The following is a 21613-nucleotide window of genomic DNA, read 5'->3' on the forward strand; positions in this document are numbered from 1 at the left end:
TGGGAGGGAGAGGATAGGGAGACGTGGGGTGGAAGGGAGGGGATAGGGAGATGCGGGGTGGGAGGGAGGAGATAGGGAGGCGCGGGGCGGCAGGGAGGGAGGGGATAGCGAGACGTGGGGCGGCAGGGAGGGGATAGTGAGACGCGGGGTGCGAGGGAGGGGATAGGGAGACGCGGGGCGGCAGGGAGTGAGGGGATAGGGAGGCGCGGGGCAGCAGGGAGGGAGGCGCGGGGAGGGAGGGGATAGCGAGACGCGGGGCGGCAGTGAGGGGACAGTGAGACGCGGGTGGGAGGGAGAGGATAGGGAGATGCGGGGCGGCAGGGAGGGAGGGGATAGGGAGACGAGGGGTGGGAGGGAGGGGATAGGGAGACGTGGGGTGGGAGGGAAGGGATAGGGAGACGTGGGGTGGGAGGGAGGGGATAGCGAGACGCGGGGCGGCAGTGAGGGGATAGTGAGACGCAGGTGGGAGGGAGAGGATAGGGAGACGCGGGGCGGCAGGGAGGGAGGGGATAGGGAGACGTGGGGTGGGAGGGAGGGGATAGGGAGACGCGGGGTGGAAGGGAGGGGATAGGGAGATGCGGGGTGGGAGGGAGGAGATAGGGAGGCGCGGGGCGGCAGGGAGGGAGGGGATAGCGAGACGCGGGGTGGCAGTGAGGGGATAGTGAGACGCGGGGTGGGAGGGAGGGGATAGGGAGACGTGGGGTGGGAGGGAGGGGATAGCGAGACGCGGGGCGGCAGTGAGGGGATAGCGAGACGCGGGGTGGGAGGGAGGGGATAGGGAGACGTGGGGTGGGAGGGAGGGGATAGCGAGACGCGGGGCGGCAGTGAGGGGATAGTGAGACGCAGGTGGGAGGGAGAGGATAGGGAGACGCGGGGCGGCAGGGAGGGAGGGGATAGGGAGACGTGGGGTGGGAGGGAGGGGATAGGGAGACGCGGGGTGGAAGGGAGGGGATAGGGAGATGCGGGGTGGGAGGGAGGAGATAGGGAGGCGCGGGGCGGCAGGGAGGGAGGGGATAGCGAGACGCGGGGCGGCAGTTAGGGGATAGTGAGACGCTGGGTGGGAGAGAGAGGATAGGGAGACACGGGGCGGCAGGGAGGGGATAGGGAGGCGCGGGGCGGCGGGGAGGGAGGGGATAGAGAGACTTCTCTTGTCTTTCAGATGTTCCAATTAAATATATTTTACACAAAAAATATATATTTTGATAAGTAAGCCCAGACCAGGGGCGGCCGCGGCGAGGGTCTAGCCTGCCACAGCCGTCAGTCACCTCACCTACGCCAGTGTGATTTCCCTGCGGCTGCTCCATGTCTCTAACAGAAATAGACGGAGCCGCGCGTATGAGAGAGCAGGTCAGGAGACGGGCGCCACACAAGCGCTGACGTTCGTGCTGACGGCGCCTAGCAGGATGCGTGTTAGGCTGTCAGTGTGGGCGGCGCCCGTCTCCTGACCTGCTCTCTCATACGCGCGGCTCCGTCTATTTCTGTTTAGACATGGAGCAGCCGCAGGCCCGCAGGGAAAGCAATACACTGGGCTGGTGAGGTGACTGACGGCTGTGGCAGGCTAGACCCTCGCCGCGGCCGCCCCTGGTCTGGGCTTACTTATCAAAATATATATTTTTTTTTGTAAAATATATTTAATTGGAGCCTGCCGCCCTCCAGTGGCCAGCGCCCATAGGCAGCTGCCTAAAGCTGCCTAATGGTAGCGCCGGCCCTGACCGTAGCTGACATTACTGTGACGTTGTTCTTTTATGTTGATGGGCTGGTAACTAGTTGTGTTTATTTGTATATTTATTAGTTGTTTTGTTGTTCATCCCCTTGTATGGGGCTACAATAACTTGGTGGCGCTCTATAAATAAAAGATAATAATAAGAAAGTAATTAAAGATGGGGCACATTTGCTCATGCTTTTTATGTAAAATGTTCATATTATAAAACGGTGCAGTTAATGAAAAATGTAGCATTTTTTTTTTTTTGTAAGTTCTGTAAAAGTTAAAGAAAATATTGCAATATACCTACAATTTCAGGTAAAGGAAGCAAAACATGGGCTCGTCCGGGATTTGAACCCGGGACCTCTCACACCCTAAGCGAGAATCATACCCCTAGACCAACGAGCCAGTTACCATCTAAACTTTGCAGATGTTGAGATGTCTGCCACATCAGCAGGGAAATTGTGCCTGTACTGTATCATATTACAGTTTTTAGCACAGACTGAACTATGTAAAATGAAAAGACACAGTACACAGATACAGATTCATTTGCATAGTAGATGTACCAAAGTTGTCCATACAACTTGTAGTTGTATTATTAATGTATGATATAGAATGTTAATGCTTTTTAAGGATAATGAACCTCATTCAGGTTGGATCGCAACTATCAATCCAACCGTAAAAATTACTAAGATGATGCGATGCGGGCGCATGCGCGAGGCCCATCCTGCACATGCGCCCACATTTTCTGCATGCACCCTGCAGTAAATGGGAACGCCTCTGCCTGTCAATCAGGCAGAAGCATTCGTGGGGCGGGAAGGGGATGGCAATGCTCCGTTTCCTAGGTGGAGATGGAGCATTGCGGCGGTGGCGTCATGGAAACGGGGGCAAGGGCAGTAGAATGGGGGCGTGGTGTGGGTGTGATAGGGGTGGCTGCATGACATCACACGCAACCACTCCAATCAGAAAGATGGCGGTGGCCAGGCTGCTTCGGCAGGAGGCTACCCTACTTTCTGCGATTACACTTGAGTCCTATTGGAGAAAGAGCGCTATATAAATAAAATTATTATTAATTATTAATTATTATTATTATTATTATTATTATTATTATTATTTATACAATTGTGCTCATTATTTGATTTATTTTTTTATGTTTATCAAATACATTTTTCTATAAATATATAAGAGCTTTACAAGGTTCAGAGGCTTTAAAATAAAATCAGTGTGCTGGAGTTCTCAAGTCCTGTGCAGAACCTTTAGCCTACACAATGCTGGTTTGGGTGGGTTATATTGTTCCTGTGCAGGGTAAATATTGGTTGCTTTATTTGTACACTGCAATTTAGATTTCAGTTTTAACACTCCACCCAAATCTAACTCTCTCTGCACATGTTATATCTGCCCCCCCCCCCCCCCCCCCTGCAGTGCACATGGTTTTGCCCATGTGCTAACAAATTTGCTGATACGATCAGGTCTGAATTAGGCCAGGCTTGCGGGAGGCTCCCGATTTTTAGATGAGCCTCCTGCTGCCACGGAAACCTTGACAGCCCTCCCAGTTTTTAAAGGTCCTTTAAATATATGTACCGCGCATGCGCGAGACCTGAGAGGTTGGGGGGCGGGGCCAGCGGGGAGACTTCCTGGCCGACCACCGCAGGGTTGTGTGTAGGGTGTGTGTAGCGGTTGCTGTCTTGCACACTGCAGCAAGGCTCTGCTACTGCTTCCCTGTGACTGGCCCTTCCCACCACACTCAGGGCTACAGCAGCGTGGATCAGCCCAGCAGCGGCAGCCTCAGCTTCCTGCTCCTCACCTCTCACTGGCGGTGTCTGCACTGTGTTGCCTCCCACACATAGTGTCGGGGGTCGGCTCCTAGCCTTTACTGGAAGGAGCAACATACACAGGTGAGTGCTGGGGTAATGTGGGGGAATGGAGGCTGTGTGTAATGTGTGTATAATGCAGTTCAATGTGGCACTGGGTCTTATATGGGGTGGTGTGCTTTGTAGTGTACTGTATGCTGTGTATAATGTAATATGGGGGAGGGGATCTGTGTATGCTGTGTTTAATGTACTGGGTGTAATATTGGGGAGGGGGGCTATGTACTGTATGCTGTGTTTAAAGTAATGTGGTACTGGATGTAATCAGAGGTGTAGCTAGGTACCATGGTGCCCGGAGCAAGGGTATGTTTCGGCGCCCCCTACCCTGTACTGAATTGGGGGCCTGCCCAACATGTGGTGGCATGTTATATTTGAAAAGAAAAAATATTAAAAAATTCTAAATTGGTCACAATGCCGGTTCTAGACCTTGCAGAGCTCAGGGTGAAAGTTTCTCCTGGGCACACCACCAAGTTTAAAACAGGGTCAGTGCGTCTCCAGGCATGCAACAAATATATAGGATCATGGCTTCATGGGGAAGGGATGTGACCACAGAATAGTGCCAATTCACATTACACTGCACAGTAGTTTCCGTTAATCATGTTACACCACACAGTATAGCTGTTTATACACGTTATGCCAGAGTAGAGCCCCTTATACACATTACGCCACACAGAAAAGCCGCTTATATACATTACACCACAGTAGAGCCGCTTATACATGTTACACAACAGTAGAGTCGCCTATACATGTTGCACCACAGAAGAGCCATTTATACATGTTTTGCTGCAGCTTGTAATGCAGATAGAGGTGCTGCAGCAGCAGCTGGGGCATAGTGAGGTGCTGCAGCATCAATGTAGAGAGAGATGCTGTAGCAACTGGGGCAAAGAGGGGTGCTGCAACAGCTGGGGCACAGAGAGGTCTGCAGCAGCCGAGGCTGAAAGAGGTGCTGCAGAAGCCGTGGCAGAAAGAGGTGCTGCAGCAGCCGGGGCAGAGAGAGGTGCTGCAGCAGCCTTGGCAGAAAGAGGTGCTGCAGCAGTGAAGGCTGCAGGACAAAAGTAACAAGGCTGCAAAGCTACAAGCAGATAGTGAGACATGTGAAGAGGGTGGGCAGAGCTACGGCATGTGCTGGATGTCAGTGCCTCCTGCTGTCACCACTGGCCTGACCTGTTCCCCGCCTAGTCTCTGAGTCCGAGTCAGTGTGCGTCCCATCTGCGCCCTCTAACTTCTTTGGTGCCCGGAGCTTGTTCTCCACTGGAGCCATCCTCACTACACCTCTGGGTGTAATATGGGGGAGGGGGGGGGGGGGGGGGGGCTGTGTACTGTATGCTGTGTATAATGTAATGTGGGGGAGGGGATCTGTGTGTGCTGTGTTTAATGTCATGCACTGGGTGTAATATGGGGGAGGGGGCTATGTACTGTATGCTGTGTATAGTATAATGTGGGGGAGGGGATCTGTGTGTGCTGTGTTTAATGTAATGTATTGGGTGTAATATGGGGGAGGGGGGCTATGTACTGTATGCTGTGTATAATATAATGTGGGGGAGGGGATCTGTGTGTGCTGTGTTTAATGTAATGTATTGGGTGTAATATGGGGGAGGGGGCTATGTACTGTATGCTGTGTATAATGTAATGTGGGGGAGGGGGTCTGTGTATACTGTATTTAATGCAGCGTTGCCTACCCTCTCGCATTCAGCGGGGGGCTGACATTTTTTAGGTGACCCTCCCGCTGACCCGCAAAAGCATTGGGTCTCCCGGTTTTAACGTACAGCTCACCGAAAATTAGGACTACGCATGCGCAAGTTTGGAATGCTGGTTGTCGGGGCCTGCCCACATCATGACGTCGCCCGTGCAGTCACCGCCCCCGGCATTCCGGACTCGCGCATGCGCAGTCCGCATTTTGGGCAAGCTCGGAATCCTGGGGTATGGGCCTGCAGGGGCTACGTCATGACGGTCACCACGGGGTTGTGAGCAGCGGTGGCACATAGAAGTTTTTTCATATAGCCGACATTGTCACGGCAGGCGGCAGTGTCACCAGCAGATGAGGCATCAGTGGTTCTATCAAATAAAATTATGCTGGATGCCAAATGCCCTTCAGCCATTTTTGACAAACACGGCTCCTGTCAATAGTTTTGCACATTTAGGGGGACATGTACTAAGCAGTGATAAAAGTGGAGAAGTGAGCCCATGGCAACCAATCAGCTGCTCTGTATACTTTCATAGTATGCAAATTATAAATGTAACGTCAATGCTGATTGGTTGCCATGGACAACTTCTCCACTGGCTCACTTCTCCACTTCTATCACTGCTTAGTACATGTCCCCCGTAGTTTCAAGTTTATTGTTGTCTATTTCTCTATTTGCAATAACATTATTTCTCTTACGTCCTAGAGGATGCTGTGGTCCATTTTAGTACCATGGGGTATAGACGGTTCCGCAGGAGCCTTACGGCACTTTAAGACTTTTCAACAGTGTGAACTGGCTCCTCCCTCTATGACCCTCCTCCAGACCTCAGTTTAGAAAATGTGCCCAGGAGACTGGATGCACACTAGTGGAGCTCTACAGAGCTTTACTTGAAAAATACTTTCTTAGTTTTTTTATTTTACAGGGAAGCTGCTGGCAACAGCTTCCCTGCTTCGTGGGACTTAGTGGGGGAAGTAGGTACCAACTTCTCAATTAGTTAATGGTTCTGCTTCTGCTGACAGGACACCATTAGCTCCTGAAGGGTACTGAACACAACCCAAGCCTGGCCAGTGTTCACTCCCACAGCACTGCCGCCACCCCCTAACAGAGCCAGAAGTCAGAAGGCTGGTGAGTATATTACCGGAGTCCTGCAGAGAGGGGATCCTACGGTCATCGTTGGCAGCATACAGGTACATGCGCAGCGGTGGGAAGCTGCGCGCCATGTCTCTCAGCACAAGGGAGCAGAGCGAGGGGTGGGGTGCACTCTGAGGGCATGTTTTAAAACCTTACTCTCACTGGCAAAAAGGGTACATACATGTACAGCCGCTGATGTGCCATCTCCAGCCAGTATAAATATTACATTGCTGAGGCTGACGGGCGGGGCTTCTCCTCAGACTTGCCAGAACACTCACTGGGTGCCATTTTCTCCTGCAGAAACTCCAGTGTGAATGCTGTTTCTCCTCATGACAACGCTGATACAAGTACAAGGTGTTATAGAAGGGGCAGAGAGTGTTCATTATAATTAGGTCTGTGGGCCTATTATTGGTATATGCGCTGTAAATTGGTAATATTTCCACAATTCACAATAAGGCGCAGTGTGTGGACTGGCAAATACCTCTGTGTCTCTCTGACACACTTTAGTGTGGGTCTGTCCCCAATAGCTCCTCTGTGTGATAGGGGAGTGTGTGTGTGTGTGTGTGTGTGTGTGTGTGTGTGTGTGTGTGTGTGTGTGTGTGTACAAGTGTGTAACATGTCAGACATTGGGGAGTGTTCTTCCCAGGAAGAACCCATTTTAGATGCACAAGAGGGTAATATGGTGGCCCTTCCCTCTCAGAAGGAGTGGGTGAGAATGTTGCAAAAGAATATGTCAATGCTTACAAAGAAATTCTCTGAGTCTGAACAACAGACTAAATATTTGAGGCAGTCTGTGGAGGATGCACTGTTTACTGACCCCTCCATATCATCCACTCAGGTCCCATCCAGTTCCCAGAAAAGGTCTCTGGCCCAGATAATGCAAGGGGACACAGACACAGATTGCGACTCTGACGTCGACACTGGGGATCTGAGAAGGGTAGACCCCAAATTATCCAAAAGCATACAATGTATGATAGTTGCTATAAAGGAAGTGTTGGAGTTTCCTGAAATAACACTGGTCTCAGGAAAAGGATTATTTTAAATTAAATAAAATGCAGGTTGTGACTTTTCCTCCTTCAAAGGACTTGAATGCGTTCTTTGAAGAATCCTGGGCAAACCCTGAGAAGAAATTTACCCTTCCCAGAAGGGTACGTGTAGCGTACCCTTTCCCTGAGGAAGACAGGCACAAATGGGAGACTCCCCCAATGATAGACACCTCAGTTTCTCGGCTGTCTAAGAAAATAGTTTTGCCTGCCCCTGGTTCAGCCTCTTTAAAAGATCCAGCTGACCGTAAATTAGAAACAACCCTGAAATCCATATATACGGCTAACGGAACAGTGCTCAGGCCCACCATTGCTTGTGCGTGGGTGGGTAACACTGTGGAAAAATGGTCTGACAACTTGCTTGTTAACATAGACACAGTTGACAGGGATGAAATAGTCCTAACTCTCGGCCATATCAAAGATGCTGCAGGTTACTTAGTTGAGTTATGAAGGATATTGGGTTGCTGAGTTTAAAATCCTCCGCTATGGCAATTTCAGCCCGCAGGGCAATGTGGATCCGCCAATGGAATGCTGATGCGGAATCAAAAAAGAATATTGAGGCGCTCCCTTACAATGGAGAAGCCCTCTTTGGAGACAAGCTGGATGCCATGATTTCAACAACTACATCAGGCGAGTCAGCATTTCTGCCTTCCGCAGCTGCTCCACCTAGGAAAGGATATCATTCTCATATGATGCAGTCCTTTCGGCCCAACAAGTCCAAAAAGGCAAAGGGTACCCCCTTCTTTGCAGGAAGAGGGCGAGGAATAGGTAAAAAATCTACAACACCATCAGGCTCGCAGGAGCAGAAGTCAACAGCTACTTCTGCTAAAACCTCAGCATGAAGCTGGGGCTCCCCTGCAGGAGTACGATCGGGTGGGGATACGTCAACTGTTTTTCAGCCAGGTCTGGATTCACTCAGATCTGGATCCTTGGGTATTACAGATAGTATCCCAAGGGTACAAATTGGAATTTCAAGACCTTCCCCCATGCCGATTTTACAAATCAGCCTTACCAGCTTTTGTTCAGGACAGAACAAAGGTGCTGAACGCAAAACAGAAATTATGTCAAGACAACGTAACTTCCTTAGTTCCTGTGTCACAACAGGAAAAATGGTTTTATTCAAGCCCGTTTGTAGTGCTGAAACCGAATGGCTCGGTCAGACCGATTTTAAACCTAAAGACTCTGAACCTCTATTTGAAAAGGTTCAAATTCAAGATGGAATCCCTGAGAGCGGTGATCTCCAGCTTGGAGGAAAAGGAATTTCTGGTGTCAATGGACATCAAAGATGCTTATTTACATGTTCCCATCTACCCTCCGCATCAGGCATACCTGAGGTTTGCGGTGCAGGACTGCCACTACCAGTTCCAAACATTGCCTTTCGGGCTCTTCACGGCTCCGAGAAGATTCACCAAGGTGATGGTGCTTCTTCGCAAGAAAGGAGTCAACGTAATCCCATACTCCTCATAAAAGCGAGATCCAGGGAGAAACTAGTGCAGAACATTGCGCTTTCCCTGACGGTGCTTCAACAGCACGGTTGGATCATAAACCTTCCAAAATCACAATTGGAATCCACAATGAGGTTATCATTTCTGGGAATGATATTGGACACGGAAGCACAGAAAGTATTCCTACCGGTGGAAAAGGCTCTGGAGATCCAGAAGATGGTCAACCAAGTTTTGAAACCAGCACGCATATCGATTCATCAGTGCTTCCGCCTGCTGGGGAAGATGGTAGCGGCCTACGAGGCTCTACAATTTTGCTGATTCCACGCCAGGGTGTTCCAATGGGACCTACTGGACAAGTGGTCAGGATCGCTCCTACACATGCACCGGAGGATAATCCTGTCAACAAAAGCCAGAAATTCCCTCTTGTGGTGGCTTCAAAGTTCTCACCTCCTGGAGGGACGCAGGTTCGGGATTCAGACTTGGATCCTGGGGACCACAGATGCAAGCCTACGAGGTTGGGGAGCAGTCATGCAAGGGGAAAGCTACCAAGGAAGATGGTCAAGTCAAGAAGTACACCTTCACATAAACATTCTGGAATTGAGAGCGGTGTACAACAGCCTTCATCAAGCGGCACACCTTCTACAAGGTCGTCTCATACAGATCCAGTCAGACAATGTAACGGCAGTAGCTTACATAAACCGTCAGGGCGGAACAAAAAGCAGAGCGGCAATGGCATAGGTGACAAAAATTCTTCTCTGGGCAGAAAGACATGCAAAAGCTCTGTCAGCAATTTTCATCCCGGGAGTGGACAACTGGAAAGCAGACTTCCTCAGCAGACACGATCTCCATCCAGGAGAATGTGGCCTCTACCCAGAAGTCTTTGCAGAGGTAGCAGGTCGTTGGGGTGTTCCTCAAGTAGATATGATGGCATCATGTCTCAACAAGAAGCTTCAGAAATATTGTTCCAGGTCGAGAGACCCAAAAGCAATAGCAGTAGATGCACTGGTGACCCAGTGGGTGTTTTAGTCGGTGTATCTGTTCCCTCCATTCCACTAATACCAAAAGTTCTCAAGATCATCAGAAGAACAAGGGTTCGAGCAATTCTCGTTGCTCCAGACTGCCCAAGGAGGGCTTGGTATCCAGATCTTCAGGAGTTACTACTGGAAGATCATCGGCCTCTTCCTCTTCGCGAGGATCTGCCTCAGCAGGGGCTGTTAGTTTATCAAGACTTACCGTGGCTACGTTTGACAGCATGGCTGTTGAGCGCCAGATCCTAGCCCATAAGGGTATTCCCAATGAAGTCATTCCCACTCTTCTTCTGGCCAGGAAAGGGGTAACGTCTAAACATTGCCATCGTATTTGGAGAAAATATGTATCTTGGTGTGAATCCAAGAAGTCTCCTGCGGTGGAGTTTCAATTAGGACGTCTTCTCCTATTTCTACAGGCAGGTGTGGATGCTGGCTTGAGATTAGGGTCTATCAAGGTCCAAATTTCGGCCTTGTCCATTTTCTTTCAGAAACAGTTTGCTTCCCTTCCTGAGGTCCAGACGTCCGTTAAAGGGGTTCTGCGCATCCAATCTCCCTTTGTGCCTCCTGCGGCGCCATGGGATCTTAATGTGGTGTTGCAATTCCTTAAATCAGGCTGGTTTGAGCCTCAGCAAGAGGTGGAGTTGAAGTTTCTCACTTGGAAAGTCATCATGCTGGTGGCCTTGGCCTCAGGCAGACGAATGTCTGAATTAGGGGCTCTGTCACACAAGAGTCCTTATTTGATTTTTCATGAAGATAGAGCTGAACTGCAGACGCGTCAGCATTTTCCTTCCAAAGGTTGTGTCTTCTTTCCATATTAACCAACCTGTGGTGGTGCCAGTGACTTCTGACACATCAGCCGTTTCAAAGTCCTTGGATGTCGTCAGAGCGTTGATGACTTATGTTGCAAGAACTGCTCAGATAAGGAAAACAGAATCTTTGTTTGTCCTCTATGACCCCAACAAGATTGGGGGTCCTGCTTCTAAGCAGACTATTGCGTGCTGGATCAGAGGTACTATTCAGCACGCTTATTCAACGGCAGGATTGCCGTTACCGAGTTCGGTAAAGGCCCACTCTACAAGGAAAGTGGGTTCTTCCTGGCCGGCTGCCCGGGGTGTCTCGGCGTTGCAAATTTGCAGAGCAGCTACTTGGTCAGGGGCAAACACGTTTGCTAAGTTTTACAGGTTTGACACCTTGGCTGCTAACGACCTTCAGTTTGGTCAGTCAGTTCTGCAGGAACATTAGCACTTTCCCGTCCGTACTAGGAGCTTTGGTACATCCCCATGGTACTAAAATGGACCCCAGCATCCTCTAGGATGTAAGAGAAAATAGGATTTTAATTACCTACCAGTAAATCCTTTTCTCGTAGTCCGTAGAGGATGCTGGGTGCCCGCCTGGTGCTCATTTTTCCTGCAGAATTACGTTTTGTCTTTTGCACAGGTTCTCATGTGTTAAGATGTTCACAGCTGTTGCGGTTGCATTATGTATGCACGTTGGCATGGGTTATGTTGAAGACCATGTTAGGCGGCATGTTTTGTAAGGTGTGAGCTGGTGTGAATCTCGCCACTAGTTTAATGTAAATTCTTCTCTCGAAGTTGTCCGTCTCCTCGGGCACAGTTCCTATACTGCGGTCTGGAGGAGGGGCATAGAGGGAGGAGCCAGTTCACACTGTTGAAAAGTCTTAACTGTCTATACCCCATAGTACTAAAATGGACCCCAGCATCCTCTACGGACTACGAGAAAAGGATTTACTGGTAGGTAATTAAAATCCTATTTTCTCAGCACTTGATGTTATGTGTTTGCTCATATTGTATATACCTCCAGATTGTTAGAGAGTGGTGTTCTCTCTGGAGCTACACATTTTTCAGCAGCTGGGAGCGCCCAAAATAGACCCACTCCTACTTTGTTTATATAAAGTCCCTTACAGTGTTGCTGTGTTGTCCTGCATCAGACCAGTGGTAGTGTCCTGTGCATCAGTCAGTCCAGTGACCAGTCACAGTGGTGTCCCCTGCTGCCATATGTCCAGTGCTGCTGTATAATAAGTCCCTTAAAGTGTCGCTGTGTTGTCCTGCATTAGACAAGTGGTAGTGTCCTGTGCATCAGTCAGTCCAGTGACCAATCACAGTGGTGTCCTCTGCTGCCATATGTCCAGTGCTGCTGTATAAGTCCATTCCAATGCAGTGGTGCTGTGTTGTCCTGCATCAGTCCAGTGGTGGTTTCCCTTTGCTGCCGTATATGTCCAGCGGTACTGCCGTATATGTCCAGCGGTACTGCCATATATATGTCCAGCGGTACTGCCGTATATGTCCATTTATACTGCCGTATATGTCCAGTGATCCTGCCGTATATGTCCATTGATACTGCCGTATATGTCCAGTGATACTGCCGTATATGTCCATTGATACTGCCCTATATGTCCATTGATACTGCCCTATATGTCCAGCGGTACTGCCGTATATGTCCAGCGGTACTGCCGTATAAATCCAGTTATCCTGTCGTATAATGGTACTGGCGTATACTTCCAGTGATCCTGCCATATAATTCCAGTGATCCTGCCACATAAGTCCATATAATTCCGTATAAATCCAGTCCAGTGGGGCTGCCATATAAGTTCAGTGGTGGTGTCCTGTGCTGTATATTATTTACTCCAGATCAAGGGGTTATTAATATTTAATACAAATAATTTTTACAGGGTTTTCCCTGTGAGGTGTAGGGGTACGCTCTCCTGTGCCGCATATTGTGTTATATATCTCCAGAAAAAGAATGGAGAACAAAAATTTGGAGGATAACATAGGGAAAGATCAGGAACCACTTCCTCCTATTGCTGAATTTGCTGCCACTAGTCATGACATAGATGATGAAATGCCATCAATGTTGTCTGCCAAGGCTGATGCCCAATGTGATAGTAGAGGGCATGTAAAATCCAAAAAGCCTAAGTTCAGTAAAAAGATTTTTTTTTTAAATTGAAATGGTCTGGGGAGAAACGTAAACTTGCCAATATGCCATTTACGTCACTTAGTGGCAAGGAACGGCTAAGGCCCTGGCCTATGTTCATGACTAGTGGTTCAGCTTTGCATGACGATGGAAGTCTCATCCTCCCACTAGAAAAATTAAAAGACAAAGCACAGATAAAGACTGCGTTCTAAGATGGTATTACAAATTCCCAAGGAGAGTCCAAGTGTGTTGGCGGTTGCGATGCCTGACCTTCCCAACACTGGACGGGAAGAGATGGCTCCTTCCACCATTTGCACGCCCCCTGCAACTTCTGGAAGAAGCATCCACAGTCCAGTTTCTGATATTCAAATTAAAGATGTCACTGTTGAAGTACACCAGGAGGAGGATATGGGTGTTGCTGGCGCTGAGGAGGAAGTTGACAATGAGGATTCTGATGGTGATGTGGGTTATTTAAATGAGGCACCGGGGAAGACACCTGTTGTCCATGGGATGAAGAAGCCCATTGTGATGGCTAAACAAAATACCAAAAAAGCCACCTCTTCGGTGTGGAATTATTTCTCCACAAATCCGGACAATAGGTGTCAAGCCATCTGTTGCATCTGTCAATCTGTAATAAGTAGGGGTAAGAATGTTAACCACCTAGGAACATCCTCCCTTATACGTCACCTGCAGCACATTCATCAGAAGTCAGTATCAAGTTGTGAAACTTTGGGTAAGAGCGTAAGCAGTCCACTGACACCTAAATCCCTTCATCCTCTTGTACCCAAGCTCCTGCAAGCCACACCACCAACTCACTCAACGTCAACTTCCTCCTCAGTCAGGAACGTCAGTTAGTCCTGCAGGCCATGTCACTGTCAAGACTGAGGAGTCCTCTCCTAACCGGGATTCCTCCGGAGGATCCATGAGTGGTACGCCTGCTGTTGCTGCTGCTGCTGTTGTTGCTGCTGGGAATCGATCGTCATCCCAGAGGGGAAGTCGGAAGGCCACTTGTACTACTTCAAGTAAGCAATTGACTGTCCAACATTCCATTGTGAGGAAGATGAAATATGACAGCAGTCATCCTTTTGCAAAGCGGATAACTGAGGCCTTGACAGCTATGTTGGTGTTAGACGTGCATCCAGTATCCGCCATTAGTTCAGTGGGACTTAGAGAAATGTTTAAGGTACTGTGTCCTGTTACGCACACCAGTGCTAACAGGAGTATACCGGTGTATGAACAGAGAGGGAAGAGAAGCAAACAAACTCACAGACAGTATAACATAACATACACAGGAGGTGATGGAATAACTAATAAACACAAAGTGAACGGAGAAGCCCAAAGGCTCAGGAATTGGGTGTCTCCCTAGTGTCAGGAATGCTCAGATGGAACAGAGCGGACAATGAAGCGAGGTTTAGTGATTTAACATGTGGAGCACCTGAAATGATGTTGCTAAGAGCAACAGAAAAAACCCCAAAGGGTTACCAACGGGTGTGGGAATAAACTCCTTGGTCAGAGATAGAAATATAGACACAAGGAGAGTATCCACAATCCTAACCCCCACTTGCAGGGCACAGGTTCAGCTTATTGCCACTAAACTGACACCTGGACACCCTGCACAGTGAGGGAGGATTAAGCAAGCAGGTCTGAGAGTACAGCCGCAAACCTGCTGGGTTCACATAATAGCAAAAGAACCCCAGCAGGTCAAATAACTGACTCCAGTCTTACTGCTAGGTCCGGATTGGCAGAATGAAGTACCGAATCCCAAGGCCTATTCGCAGTAAGCAACAAGTAAATACAAAGTCACACAGTACTAGCTAACTCTCTGGAACTGACTAACAAACAAAGATTCAGCAGCATTTGCCTAGCCTGAGAGGATGGTTTATATAGCAGGTGCTGTCCACGCCCCACTCAGACCTCACAGACTGTGAGCACAAAACCAGCGCCGGATTCCCTGCCGTGCACAGAGCCTGTAACCACTACACAGTAAAAACCCGGACCGGAGTATCAGCTGCGCTCAGGTTACTTCGCTAACACTTGCCTCCCGGTTGCCATGGCGACGTGGCAGCACAGAGCAGGAGATCCTAACAGTACCCCCCCTCTGATGAGGGGTCAAAGAACCCCTACCACCGGGTTTATCGGGGAACTGCGAGAAGAAAGAGCGTATCAGTCTGGGGGCATGAAGATCACAACTGCGCACCCACGACCGCTCCTTCGGGCCATACCCCTTCCAGTGCACCAAAAATGACAGCCGACCCCGAACCATCTTGGAGTCAAGAACCCTTTCAACCACAAACTCCCTCTGACCCCGTATCAGAAGAGGAGAAGGTCTTCCACTGGAAGAAGGATTACTAACCGCCTGTTTTAAAAGGGAACAATGAAATGTTTTATTGATACCCAATGAACGGGGCAGATCTAACTGAAATGCCACCGGATTGATAACCCTGGTGATCTTATAAGGGCCGATGAACCGGGGGCCTAACTTATGAGATGGCTGTCTCAACTTCAAATTCTTGGTGGACAACCAGACGAAGTCTCCTAATTTGAAGCTGCAGGGTCTTCTCCGCTTATCAAAAACCCTTTTGGTCACTAATGACACAGACACAAGGGCTTTCTTCACTTTCCTCCAAATACCCCTAAGGACCGAAACAACAGAGGAACCACCAGGCGTGGAATCCAGGGGGTCAAAAGAATTGGCCTTAGGATGATGTCCATACACACAAAGGAAGGGAGAGATCCCTGTAGCAGAGTGAGCCGCGTTGTTATAGGCAAACTCCGCCATGGACAGATGAGCAACCCAGTCAGTATGACACTTGGAGACATAACACCTGAGGAACTGCTCCAAGGACTGGTTCACCCTCTCAGTCTGCCCATTAGACTGTGGATGGTAGCCTGACGACAAGCTCACAGAAATCTGGAGATCAGAACAAAATGCCCTCCAGAATTTGGCCACAAACTGGGATCCACGGTCAGAGACCACATCAAGTGGCAACCCGTGGAGGTGCACAACATGCTGCATAAATAACTCAGACAGGCGTCTGGCCGATGACAACCCAACCAGTGGAACGAAATGTGCCATCTTCGAAAAAACCTGTCAACGACAACCCAAATGGCTGTCATCCCCCAGGATTTGGGCAAGTCCACCACAAAATCCATGGAAATGTGGGTCCATGGCTCAGACGGAATAGAGAGTGGATGTAATGGGCCGACAGGAACCCCTCTAGGAGTTTTATTTCGGGCACAAACGTCACATGCCCGAACCCACTGATCCACATCCCTAGCCACCGAGGGCCACCACACCGCCCTAGACAGCAACTCCCGAGTTCTGGCAATACCCGGATGCCCTGCCGACCTCTTGGCATGGAATTCCAGGAACACTCGCTGTCTTAACCTAGGAGGCACAAACAAGAGACCTACCGGAAGGTCTGGAGGAGCCTGCTCCTGTGCTCTAAGGACTAATGACAAGAGGTCCTGGGTAATGCCCCCTTTAATACATGATGGGGACACAATGGGCAATGGCTCCTCGGTGGTCTCTTGAACTGGAGCAAAACTCTGCGAGAGCGCATCAGCCTTGATGTTTTTTGACCCAGGGCGATATGTTATCAAAAATTTAAAGCGAACAAAAAACAAAGCCCATCGTGCCTGCCTGGCATTGAGCCGCTTCGCTGACTCTAAATATGCCAGATTCTTATGGTCGGTGAGAATTGAGACCACAAACTTAGCCCCCTCAAGCCAGTGTCTCCACTCCCTGAGTGCATCCTTTATAGCCAACAATTCCCGGTTACCCACATCATAATTCATCTCGGCAGACGAAAATTTACGGGAAAAGTAAGCACAGGGATGAAGGCGATTATCAGACACCCCCATCTGAGAGAGCACTGCCCCAATACCTATCTCAGAGGCATCCACTTCTACCACAAAAGGACGCTCTGGATCTGGGTGTCGCAGCACCTTGGCCGAGACAAATGCCCTTTTGAGACGGGCAAAGGCCGCTTTGGCCTCACAAGACCAGTGAGCAACATCCGCCCCTTTCTTAGTGAGTGCCACCAAGGGGGCCACTATAGACGAAAATCCAGCGATAAACCGTCTATAAAAATTCGCAAAGCCCAGAAAACGCTGAAGCGCCTTCAAACTAGTGGGCTGCACCCAATCCAGGACTGCCTGTACCTTAGAACCCTCCATTTGGAAACCTTCTGAGGAGATAATATACCCTAGAAATGCGATTTGCTGGACTTCAAACTCGCACTTCTCCAGCTTCGCCCCAAGCTGGTGGTCTCTGAGTTTCTGGAGGACTAAGCGTACATGCTTCCGATGTTCCTCCAGGGAATGAGAGAAGATTAGGATGTCATCTAGATAAACAACTAAGAATCTATCCAAATATTCCCTGAGCACATCGTTCATGAATTCCTGGAAGACTGCCGGGGCATTAGAGAGCCCAAAAGGCATCACCAAATATTCATAATGCCCTGAGTGGGTATTAAAGGCAGTCTTCCATTCATCCCCCTCTCTTATTCGGATTAGATTGTAAGCACCGCGTAGGTCAATCTTAGAAAAAATGGTGGCAGTACGAAGCTGGTCAAACATAACCGAAATGAGAGGCAGTGGGTACGAGTTTTTAATCGTGATACGGTTCAATTCCCTGAAGTCGATGCAGGGTCGCAACGAACCGTCCTTTTTACCCACGAAGAAGAACCCCGACCCAACTGGGGACTGTGAGGGTCTGATAAATCCCTTAGCCAAGTTCTCCTGAATGTACTCTGCCATAGCCTGAGTCTCAGGACGTGACAGGGAGTACAACCTGCTCTTGGGAAGCTTAGCATCCGGCAACAAATCAATGGCACAGTCATAGGGGCGATGGGGAGGTAGTACCTCCGCAACTTTTTTGGAGAACCCATCCGCAAAATCTGCATAACATCCTGGCAATCCTGGCAAACTTAGCTGCGAGAGCCTGACTGGAAGGCTCAAGCAACTCCTGAAACAATCACTACCCTAACTAAGAATCTCCCCAGAGACCCAGTCAAATTGAGGGTTATGGGCCCTTAACCAGGGTAACCCCAAAACCAATGGGGCAAAAGAACAGACAGTCACATAAAAAGACAATTTTTCAGAGTGTGTGGCTCCAATAAACAAAGGAATTTGGCTGGTGCAGGAGGTAATTTTACCCTGGGACAATGGTTCCCCGTTTAACCCACAGATCTCAATCTCTGATGCCAAAGGTACTGAGGGAACAGAGTGTTCCAGGGCGAATTGACGGTCCATAAAAACCCCATCGGCCCCACTGTCAACAAAGGCCTCAGTCTTGACAGTTTGACCGAGGATCTCCAAAGTCACCGGAATGAGAAAAGTATTTTTGGGAAATTCTGACTTCTGGCCTGACAGGATATTTCCCATCACCCTCAGGCCCTGAAGTTTTCCGTTTTTTCTGGGCATGATACTACAACATGACCTTTATTCCCACAGTACAAACACAAACCCTGCTGTCTCCTCCGCGTCTTCTCACGCGAGGAGAGGCGGGTAGCCCCAATCTGCATAGGCTTCTCGGAATATTCCTCAGAGTCTGAGGTTCCCTTGGGAAAAAAGGAAACTGCGGTCTCCCTTTCAAGCCTACGCTCTCTCAGCCATCTATCCACCCGGATGGATAACTGCATGAGCTGATCTAAGCTGTCAGGCGAGGGATATTGTACCAGTTGGTCCTTTATCTGGTCAGAAAGGCCCCTTCGGTACTGGTTTCTCAGGGCTGGGTCATTTCACTGGGTATCATGAGCCAACCTCCGAAACTCCGTACTATAAACCTCAGCTGGCCGTCGCCCTTGCTTAAGAACCGTAATCTGAGCCTCGGCTGAAGCCGTCTTGTCATCAACACTTTTAAGCGATGGACAGTCAGGCTGTAACCCATATGCCCAGACCTGTGGGTCTCCTTGTAGCAAGGAAATCACCATGCCCACCCGCTGAATCTCTGACCCAGAAGACTGGGGCCTAAGCCTGAAATATAGCTTACAGCTCTCCTTGAAACAAAAGAACTGCGAGCGATCTCCAGAAAAACGATCCGGGAGATTTACTTTTGGCTCCTTAACCCCTGAACTTGCCGCTGCTGCTGCGGGAGCTCCGCTAGCGGCCTGCGGGGTGTTCATTTTAATGGACATCTCATTAAATTGTCGAGTCAGGACCTGCACCTGATCGACCACCTGTTGCAAAGTATTTTGAGGGGTATGCTCCATATTCCCACAAAATTTCAACAGGAGTAGGGCTGCTGAATATGTTACGCACACCAGTGCTAACAGGAGTATACCGGTGTATGAACAGAGAGGGAAGCGAAGCAAACGAACTCACAGACAGTATAACATAACATACACAGGAGGTGATGGAATAACTAATAAACACAAAGTGAACGGAGAAGCCCAAAGGCTCAAGAATTGGGTGTCTCCCTAGTGTCAGGAATGCTCAGATGGAATAGAGCGGACAATGAAGCGAGGTGTAGTGATTTAACATGTGGAGTACCTGAAATGATGTTGCTAAGAGCAACAGAAAAAACCCCAAAGGGTTACCAACGGGTGTGGGAATAAACTCCTTGGTCAGAGATAGAAATATAGACACAAGGAGAGTATCCACAATCCTAACCCCCACTTGCAGGGCACAGGTTCAGTTTACTGCCACTAAACTGACACCTGGACGCCCTGCACAGTGAGGGAGGATTAAGCAAGCAGGTCTGAGAGTACAGCCGCAAACCTGCTGGGTTCACAGAATAGCAAAAGAACCCCAGCAGGTCAAACAACTGACTCCAGTCTTACTGCTAGGTCCGGATTGGCAGAATGAAGTACCGAATCCCAAGGCCTATTCGCAGTAAGCAACAAGTAAATACAAAGTCACACAGTACTAGCTAACTCTCTGGAACTGACTAACAAACAAAGATTCAGCAGCATTTGCCTAGCCTTAGAGGATGGTTTATATAGCAGGTGCTGTCCACGCCCCACTCAGACCTCACAGACTGTGAGCACAAAACCAGCGCCGGATTCCCTGCCGTGCACAGAGCCTGTAACCACTACACAGTAAAAACCCGGACCGGAGTATCAGCTGCGCTCAGGTTACTTCGCTAACACTTGCCTCCTGGTTGCTATGGCGACGTGGCAGCACAGAGCAGGAGATCCTAACATGTCCCCGGTATCAAATCCCATCTAGGTTCCACCTCTCTAGAGAATGTGCAGAGACGTTAGAAAAAGTGTCCTCAGTGTCTTACAAAATGCAGTTGTACCCACTGTCCACTTAACCACGGACATGTGGAAAAGTGGAACAGGGCAGACTAAGGACTATATGACTGTGACAGCCCACTGGGTAGATATATGGCCTCCTGCAGCAACAACAGCAGCGGCACCAGTAGCAGCATCTCGCAAACGCCAACTCGTTCCTAGGCAGGCTACGCTATGTATCACCGCTTTCCATAAGAGGCACCCAGCTGACAACCTCTTAGGGAAACTGAGGGACATTAGCGCAGATGGCTTACCCCAATTAGACTCTCCTAGGGATTTGTGATATCGGACAACGCCACCAATATTGTGCGTGCATTACATCTGGGCAAATTCCAGCACGTCCCATGTTTTGCACATACAATTAATTTGGTGGTGCAGAATTTTTTTAAAAATGATAGGGGTGTCTAGGAGATGCTGTCGGTGGCCCGAAAAATTGCAGGACACTTTCGGCATTCAGCCACCGCGTGCCGAAGACTGGTGCACCATCAAACATACCTGAACCTGCCCTGCCATCACCTGAAGCAAGAGGTGGTAACGAGGTGGAATTCAACACTCTACAGTATATTCTTCAGAGGATGGAGGAGCAGCAAAAGGCCATTCAAGCCTATACATCCACCTACGATGTAGGCAAAGGAGGGGGAATGCACCTGACTCAAGCGCAGTGGAGAATGATTTCCGTCTTGTGCAAGGTTCTCCAACCCTTCCAACTTGCCACATTTGAAGTCAGTTCAGACACTGGCAGCTTGAGTCAGGTCATTCCTCTCATAAGGCTTTTGCAGAAGCAGCTGGAGAAATTGAAGGAGGAGCTAAAACGGAGCAATTCCACAAAGTATGTGGGACTTGTGGATGGAGCCCTTCATTCGCTTTGCCAGGATTCAAGGGTGGTCAATCTGTTGAAATCAGAGCACTACATTTTGGCCACCGTGCTCGATCCTAGGTTTAAAGCCTACATTGTATCTCTCTTTCCAGCAGACATAAGTCTGCAGAGGTTCAAAGATCTGCTGGTGAGAAAATTGTCAACTCAAGCGGAATGTGACCCGTCAACATCTCTCCTTCACTTTCTCCCGCAACTGGGGCTGCGAGGAAAAGGATAAGATTTCCTAGCCCACCCACTGGCGGTGATGCAGGGCAGTCAGGAGCGAGTGCTAACATCTGGTCCGGACTGAAGGAGCTGTCAGCGATTACTGACATGTCTACTGTCACTGCATATGATTCTGTCACCATTGAAAGAATTGTGGAGTATTATATGAGTGACAGCATGCAAGTAGGCACGTCAGACAGTCCGTACGTATACTGGCAGGAAAAAGAGGCAATTTGGATTCCCTTGCACAAACTGGCTTTATTTTACCCAAGTTGCCCCCCCTCCAGTGTATACTCTGAAAGAGTGTTTAGTGCAGCCGGTAACCTTGTCAGCGATCGGCGTAGAAGGTTACTTCCACAAAATGTGGAGAAGATGATGTTCATCAAAATGAATTATAAATTCCTCCGGGAAGACCTTTACCAGCAATTGCCTATAAAAAGTACACAGGGACCTGTGATAGT

At 49.2% G+C, this 21613-nt stretch overlaps 1 protein-coding gene and 1 non-coding gene across 3 annotated transcripts in view; one reads left to right on the plus strand and one right to left on the minus strand.

Annotated features, from left to right (window-relative positions):
• CAMK1G (calcium/calmodulin dependent protein kinase IG) overlaps positions 1-21613 on the plus strand; it is a 439226-nt gene that overhangs the window by 179733 nt on the left and 237880 nt on the right. The window lies entirely within an intron of this gene.
• Positions 2039-2110, minus strand: TRNAP-AGG (transfer RNA proline (anticodon AGG)). The gene has a single exon. It is a non-coding gene; the product is annotated as a tRNA-Pro (tRNA).

Source organism: Pseudophryne corroboree, chromosome 2 (assembly GCF_028390025.1).
Source record: "Pseudophryne corroboree isolate aPseCor3 chromosome 2, aPseCor3.hap2, whole genome shotgun sequence".
NCBI classification, from domain to species: Eukaryota; Metazoa; Chordata; class Amphibia; order Anura; family Myobatrachidae; genus Pseudophryne; species Pseudophryne corroboree.